The sequence below is a fragment of the Giraffa tippelskirchi genome, chromosome 2 (assembly GCF_054371585.1).
Source record: "Giraffa tippelskirchi isolate mGirTip1 chromosome 2, T2T-mGirTip1v1.2.pri, whole genome shotgun sequence".
NCBI lineage: Eukaryota > Metazoa > Chordata > Mammalia > Artiodactyla > Giraffidae > Giraffa > Giraffa tippelskirchi.
In genome coordinates, this window is record NC_137276.1 from 46,451,775 (window position 1) to 46,459,625 (window position 7,851).

Below are 7,851 nucleotides of genomic sequence, written 5' to 3' on the forward strand. Positions count from 1 at the left end.
TTCCTATTCTACCTACCTAACATTCCCCCCTCAAGAGATGGGAGGCCCAATTCTTTGGGAATAGGGGCGTCAAGGTCTTTCTGGCTACTTTCTGCTGAATTGGGATGGCAAGGGGCATTGGGCCTCCCCCTCTTGCTAGGCTCAGGCCTCAGAGTCCTTATAGTGGTGTCCATCTAAGGGTGAGTAATATTTTCTGTGGTTGGCTGTAGTTTTATATATCCTTGATTGAACTGGCACTGCATGTTGTAGCTTGTTGACTTGGGCAGAGACGAAACAGGTTAGACAATTGATAATACACGGAGCAATCATAAGCAGCATCAGTATGGTGATAACAAGGACTAGTAGGGGCATTAGCCAACTCCAAATTCTCACCACCAGGAGGATCAAGTCCCTTCCTTTTCAGGGATCAAAAGATCTATCTCCTGTCTGTTTTGGAGTACAACCCCTGCCAAGATGTGTTGGCTCCTGAGAGCTGTCCTGAGAAATCTTATCCCCAGAAACTTAATTTTGGGGGTGTTCATTAGGCGCATCCATTTGTAATTCTGAATAGGCATCTGAGATCTCCCAGGGGCTCACAGGTGTACTGGGTGTCCTCTTTTGTTTGCTTCCATGGCTTGACTCGTCAGTAGTGAATATAGGAGTAGTGTCCTGGTACCTTGACTGCTGTGGGGGTAGAAAGTATTACAGGGTAGGAGCCCTTCCAAGTGGGCTGGGGTTGAGCCTTTGGGGACCCATCTTTACAGACTTTAATTAGGACTTGAGTCCCTGGAGCACACAGTGGTGACTCCTTAGAATCTTTTGGGTCCTGGTTGACACCCCACAAGCATATATCCTGTTGGAATTGCCCAATAGCCATGGTATAAGACCAGGGGTTCTGAGACTCTGGATCTAGGAAGAGGTCATTGACATAAACAAAAGATCTCCCATATAGCATCTCATAAGGTCTAAGACCAAACTGTTCCTTAGGGGCAATACAGGTGTGGAGGAGAGCTATTGGTAAAGCCTTCTCCCACCCCAGGGAGGTCTCCTGGGTTATCTTTTTCAACGCTGATTTTAAGAATTGGTTGGATCTTTCTACTTTTCCTGAAGACTGAGGCCTCCAGGCACAATGGAGATAATAATTAATGCCCAATGCTTTAGAGATCCCTTGGGTGACCTTAGAAATAAATGATGTCCCATTGTCACTTTGTAATGAATGACCTGGGCAGACCAAATCTTTAAATGATTTCATGGAGAAGTTTTTTTTTTTTTTTTTTTTTTTTTTTTACCACCTCCTCACCCTTCTCAGTCTGGGTGGGAAAGCCTTCAATCCATCCTGTGAATGTATCTATCATGACTAATATGTATTTATACCCTTGAGAAACTGGCATCTGGGTAAAAGTCCATCTGCCAGTCCTCTCCTGGGTGGTCCCACGTCATTGGACAGGCTGGGCCAGCTGGGGTCTTTGAGCTCCTTGGGGATTGTTTAATTGGCAAATGGGACAAGAGGAGACCACTTGCCTTATAGTCATTTGGAGGCCTGTTCTTCTGAAGGACCTTTCTAGTAATCTTTGGAGGGCCTTTTCCCCTAAATGAGTGGTGTCATGTAAGGAGTTAACCAACTTCCATTGGAGGTTCCCAGGCAGAAAAAGGAGTCCCTCCTTTTAGAACCACCCAATATGATCTTCTGGAAAGCCCTCACTCTTAGCTTTAAGAGTCTCACCTTCACTATATGAAGGAGTTTCTGGAAAATTAGTCTGGAACTAAGGTGGCAACCACTATTAGGTCATTGTTCTGTAATACTGCTCTCTCAGCTGCCTGATCAGCTGCTTGGTTCCCTCATGCCACTTCTGTGTTCCCTTTATGGTGTCCTTTACAATGGGAGATAGAAACCTCAGCAGGCAGATGGACAACCTCCAAGAGTCTAAGGACTTGAGCACCATATGTGATTGGGGACCCTTGGGTGGTCAAGTGGCCTCTTTCCAAACAGCAGCATGTGCTTGTAGCACCAGAAAGGCATATTTGGAGTCAGTGTAAATTGCTACTCTTTTTTCCTTTTTCCAACTCTAAAATTCAAGTCAGAGCTATTGGAGTTTCAGCTTCAACATCAGTCCTTCCAATGAGCACCCAGGACTGATCTCCTTTAGGATGGACTGGTTGGATCTCCCTGCCATCCGAGGTACTCTCAAGAGTTTTCTCCAACACCACAGTTCAAAAACATGAATTCTTTGTCTCTCAGCTTTCTTTATAGCCCAACTCTCACATCCATACATGACTACTGGAAAAACCATAGCCTTGACTAGATGGAACTTTGTTGGTAAAGTAATATCTCTGCTTTCTAATATGCTGTCTAGGTTGGTCATAACTTTCCTTCCAAGGACTTTTAACTTTTAACTTCCAAGGACTTTTAGTCTTTTAACTTCATGGTTGCATTCACCATCTGCAGTGATTTTGGAGCCCAAAAAAATAAAGTCAGCCGCTGTTTCCACTGTTTTTCCATCTATTTGCCATGAAGTGATGGGGCCGGATGCCATGATCTTTGTTTTCTGAATGTTGAGCTTTAAGCCAACTTTTTCACTCTCCTCTTTCACTTTCATCAAGAGGCTCTTTAGTTCTTTTTTGCTTTCTGCCATAAGAGTGGTGTCATCTGCATATCTGAAGTTATTGATATTTCTCCCAGGAATTTTGATTCCAGCTTGTGCTTCATCCAGCCCAGCGATACTCATGATGTACTCTGCATGTAAGTTAAATAAGCAGGGTGACAATATACAGCCTTGAAGTACTTCTTTTCCTATTTGGAACCAGTCTGTTGTTCCATGTCCAGTTCTAAGTGTTGCTTCCTGGCCTGCATATCCCAAGAGGCAGGTCAGGTGGTCTGGTAGTCCCCTCTCTTTCAGAAAATTTCCACAGTTGATTGTGATCCACACAGTAGCAACTGTTTAATAAGTGGTATTAATCATTATTTGTTGTTTTTTTAATATTAAGTGTAAGCTAATGCTTTTCTTTCCAAGAAAGAAAAATAATGAAGAGGGAAAAAAATAGGAGAAGGAGATAAAAGACGACAAGGGGAGGTAAAGGAGGAAGAAGAAAAGAGGATAATGAGAGTAGTAACTGAATTAACAAAATGAGAGGAGATTCTTTACATTATGAATTTAACTTCTGTGAAGAAATAAGCATTGCCTTAATAAAGGGAGTCATACTGTACCAAATTTATGTTGCATTATATCATATCATAAATCATATATCATAAAATGATTATTGATCATATAATACATGATATGAAATGGTTAAGAATGTGGGCTCCCAAAAAAAAAAAAAACCAGACCCAGGTTGAAGTCATAGATTAAACATTTTTCTGTCAGTCTTCCAAATTGACAACAAACTTTCTGAGCCTGAATTTACCACTTTAATACTGAAATAATGAAACCACATATTTCATAGTATGTAATGATCAGCTGTATGCGTAAGCTTGGCTAGGCTATAATATCTAGATATTTGATATAACATTATTTTAGATTTTACTGTGACAGCATATTCCAGGTATAATTAACATTTAAATCAGTGAACTTTGTACAAAGCAAATTTCACTCCTTAATTTAGATGCACCTTGGTGAATCGGTTGGAAAATTTAATAGAAAAAGACGATCTTCCAGGAAGAAGAGGGAACTTTTTTCCATAAGACTGTCTTTGGACCCAACTGTAACTCTTTGCTGAGTCTTAAGCCTACTGGTTTACTGTGCAGATTTTGGACTTGCCTAGCCTCTATAATCTTGTAAGACAGTTCTTTCAAGTACATATTTCTGTTAATTTCAATCTCTTTCATTTTCTCTATTTATAGATCCCATTTGTTCTGTTTTTCTGGAGAGCCTTGACTAATGTGAGGATTTAATAAAATAATGCACAAAAAGTTGCTAGCACATAGTAACTGATCAGTAAATAGACCAATATCTACCATTTTAGTTGTAATCATTATTAAAGCTTTACTATTTTCTGGTTCATATAACATCATATAATTTGGCAAATTGATTTGGTGGTGGGATTTGAAGAGTGAAGAACCTTTAGATTTGACTGAAATCTTACTCTCTGGCACATTATGTACTGTGTGTGTTATATTTCTCATCTAGTTTATGTGTCATATTCCTCACTATAAACCTTTTTGCAGACAGTGTTATTTTATAAAGAAGGAAGCTAAGATCCAGAAAGATTAAGCATTATTTTCAGTGTCAACTGAAGTAACTACTCACAAATCTAGCCTACTAGATCTAATCAATTTGATCCCAGGACCTATACTCTTAAATTGTATCCTACATTTTTTCAAAGTAAAACGAGTTGAACAAAATTCAAGTCAAAAATAAACAATGGATTCAATTCTGCTTTAATTGTAATGAGGCTGTGAGCTTAGCCTCAAAAAGACTCCAGAGACAACATCAGAGGCATTCACAAAAGCCATGAGGGACCTAACTGGCTCAAGTGCAAAAGAGATATTTAGACAGTCACCCTGAAGGTGGGGTAAGGGCTTCTCTGATGCTCTCCTGACCTCACTCTCTCCACCCACCCTCAGGAAGGAAGACTTCACTATGAACTGGACTATTGTCCTTGGATTTACATTTGTTCAAAGGAGTTAAATATCATGTCCACAAATAGTTTTGTTGTTGTTGTTGTTTGTTTGCTTGTTTGTTTCTTTTTGGCTGCAGAAAAAATAAATGGAAATCTCTTACTCTCAGTTCAAGGAGCAGAAGAAGGAAACGGAAGAGATTATTGAACACTTTGTCTTCCCAGGTGGCTCAGGGGTAAAGAATCTACTTGCCATTGCAGGAGATGCAGGTTTGATCCCTGGGTTGGGAATATCCCCTGGAGAAGGAAATGGAAACCCAATCCAGTATTCTTGCCTGGAAAATTCTGTAGACAGACGAGTCTTGTGGGCTACAGTCCACGGGGTCACAAAGAGCTGAACATGACTGAACACACACACACACATTGAAAACTTGAAGATTGAGATCATCCCACATCTAAATATGGCAGCTGCTACTCAGCTTTAATCATTTTAATACAAACAGGGCTAATTTATCCCAAATTTATCCCTTACTTATCCCAAATATTCAAAAATTTCAAGAGAAACCTGAAATATGAAAATTTATAAGAAATATCTGAACTTTTTAAGTATTGGGAATGAGTAGTAATTTTAAAAATATGTTGAGAGGGCTATCAATTTTGAACAAATTGCATCTATAGAATTTTGACATATAGATCCTCAATTTACAAAAATATAATTAACAATGGGATGAGAAAAAAGCACCCTATTTCACTTCAAAAATGAATCACAAGTTAATTCTCAGAACATGTCTGTGCTATGATTTAATGGAGACTTAACAGAAAAAGATATATTCAGTATTTATCATCAACTTTTTCTAGTTCCCAGTCAAAAGTTAGTAATTTTCTCTTTTCCAAATTGCCTGTTGGCCTGATTACTACAGCTCAAAAAAGATAAACAATTAATTCAATTACCTGGATAAGTCATGATAAGCAAGGCATTTATATGGTATCCAGGGCACTCCAATGGCATTTTTATTTCAAAATAGGTAAATGAGTGTGTTGGTAAAGCAGATAAAGACTATTCACATTTATCAGGCAAAACCATAGAGGCGATATTCAAATACTTTAACACTTTTAAAAAAATCAAATGCAGCATTTCAGTTAGCTAATCTATGAGCACCTTTTGATTAGCAGAGGAGTCGGACTGTGAAGGTTTAAAGCAAAGCAAAACTCATCCAATCGTTATGATGTAATCCCACATTATCTTATCTAATTACAACCACATAGTCACTGAAAATCAAAACTAGGAGAAATCTGTTCTCTTTTCCTTGAATCATGTAAAAGTTTGATTTTAAATTAAAATACAGGTATATATAACATATATAATCCCATGCATACTACATCATTAGCCAAAGACTGCTAACCCTGTGATAATTTTAGACGTTTACTTATTATGTTCTACTGACAAACACAGAGCTGAGACTGATTAAATTTAAAAAGCCAGTCATTTTTTTTTAACAAATATTTTATTTTAATGAAGATGGTACAGACAATGTCCATTTAAAACCCACGTCCCAGGCCAAAAAGTACAAATAAAGTAAAAAAGAACACTGTTCTGCTGTATACACTTCTGCATGAATAACTTTAACTGCTAATGAAAACTAGATCTTTTGGGGGATCTTCTGCAAGAATTTTTTCTTTTATCTTAAAATGCTTTCGCTTCAGTGAAGCCATCTCTGGTGTTAGTCATTATTCTCAATACTTCTGTCACTTTGACTCCAACTTGAAATTCCTCTTCTTGTGGTTTGGACCCTCAGATTTTAAAAGTAGCTTCAAGTTAAGGAAAAGTCATTTTCCACAGTTCAGTTTTCTGAAAAACTTCCATCTCCCACTGAAAGTCATAGTCCAGGAGTGAAGCAATCACATGCTAGAACTTCAGGGCCAATTGAAGAGTCATTAGGAACACTCACATTAGTCAACCTTATTTATAACAAGCCTGCAAAGGTACAGTTCTGGAAAAGGTGGCCTCTCTATGCACACGTGTGATTTTTAAAAAGGACAGAGTGATATGAAAGGAGCTGAGGTTTGATCACCAAAAATCAGCACAATGAAAACAAACAGTGATGAATAATGGGCTCTAGAATTCAAGTTGCCAGATATTTTAAAGAGTTGGGGTGCCAGTTTTCAATTCTGTTTTGAATACCACATTACAAAAAAGGTATTTTTAAAAATAAAAAAGGATTAAGGGAAAAGAAAAAAAAATAATAAAAGAATACCTAAACCATTGAATGACCCCCTGTTTGTTTCGATAAATATTAATCATGTCTTTTTCTTCTATTCCCAGTTCTTTGGGAGTGTGATTATCAACAATTTTCTGACCTTCAAAGAAATACCTGAGTGAATTCATGGGAACTTCCTGTCTTTTGCAGCCTGATTCTTTTAGTTTCTTGAGATGTATCATCATTTTCACTTTGAAGTGAATCTCACTGCTATCCTGTCTGATGACTTTGAGTTTAATATATTCTCCTTCCTTCTTATCCCCCAAGTCCTCAGTTGAAGGTTTTGCTTCCTGGTCAGACATGATGACGGTGACTTCCCCTGGGGTCTCCACACAGCAGCAGCCTCAGCTAGGCAGAACCTCACTCCGGAGTTTACAAATCTCTTTTCCCCGTAGCACAACACCAAGGCTGGAAGGACTTCCTCTATGCCTTGAAGCCAGTTTCTCATATCAGCACTTTGTGATTCCTGTGCCAGTCAGTGAGCATGTGAGTGATATTCTTTTTCCAATGCAAACAGCAGAAATCTTGAATCTTGTTCTTTGTGAGTATAAGAAATAAGACAATTCAATGTGGTGTTTTTTTTTTTTAAATTACATGTTGCCAAAACTCTATCCCTGAGCTAATCTTTAAGAGGATATTTTGCTCCATTCCAATATTTATGGCACGTGCCTTGAGAAATAATTGCACTCTCCATAGAGGCCTGTATTGAAAAAGTTTGGTTTGGGAAATTTAAGTTGGTTTACCAACTTGTTTTAGACAACTTGTGAATGCTAGTTTTAGTGCAAGTTTGTGTGTCCGACACACAGACCAAACAAACCAAAATGTCAGAGTTTGGAGCAGAGAAATATTTATTGTAGGGCCATGCAAGGAGATAGTGGCTCCTGCCCCACAAAAACTTTTTTTATGGGATCACTTCCTGCACAATTCTCTGATTGGTTGATGATGAGGTAACAGGGCAATGTTACAGGGGTTAACTTTGTCAATCCTTTACATGCTATGTAGGTCTGGGGGCTCTGTGTTCATGATCATCAAGTAGTTAATTTCTTCCACTTGGTGATGG

At 38.4% G+C, this 7,851-nt stretch overlaps 1 pseudogene; it reads right to left on the minus strand.

Annotated features, from left to right (window-relative positions):
- Positions 1 to 6,788: 6,788 nt before the first annotated feature.
- LOC145525109 (small ubiquitin-related modifier 1 pseudogene) lies at positions 6,789 to 7,093 on the minus strand (annotated as a pseudogene).
- Between the last annotated feature and the right edge of the window lie 758 nt (positions 7,094 to 7,851).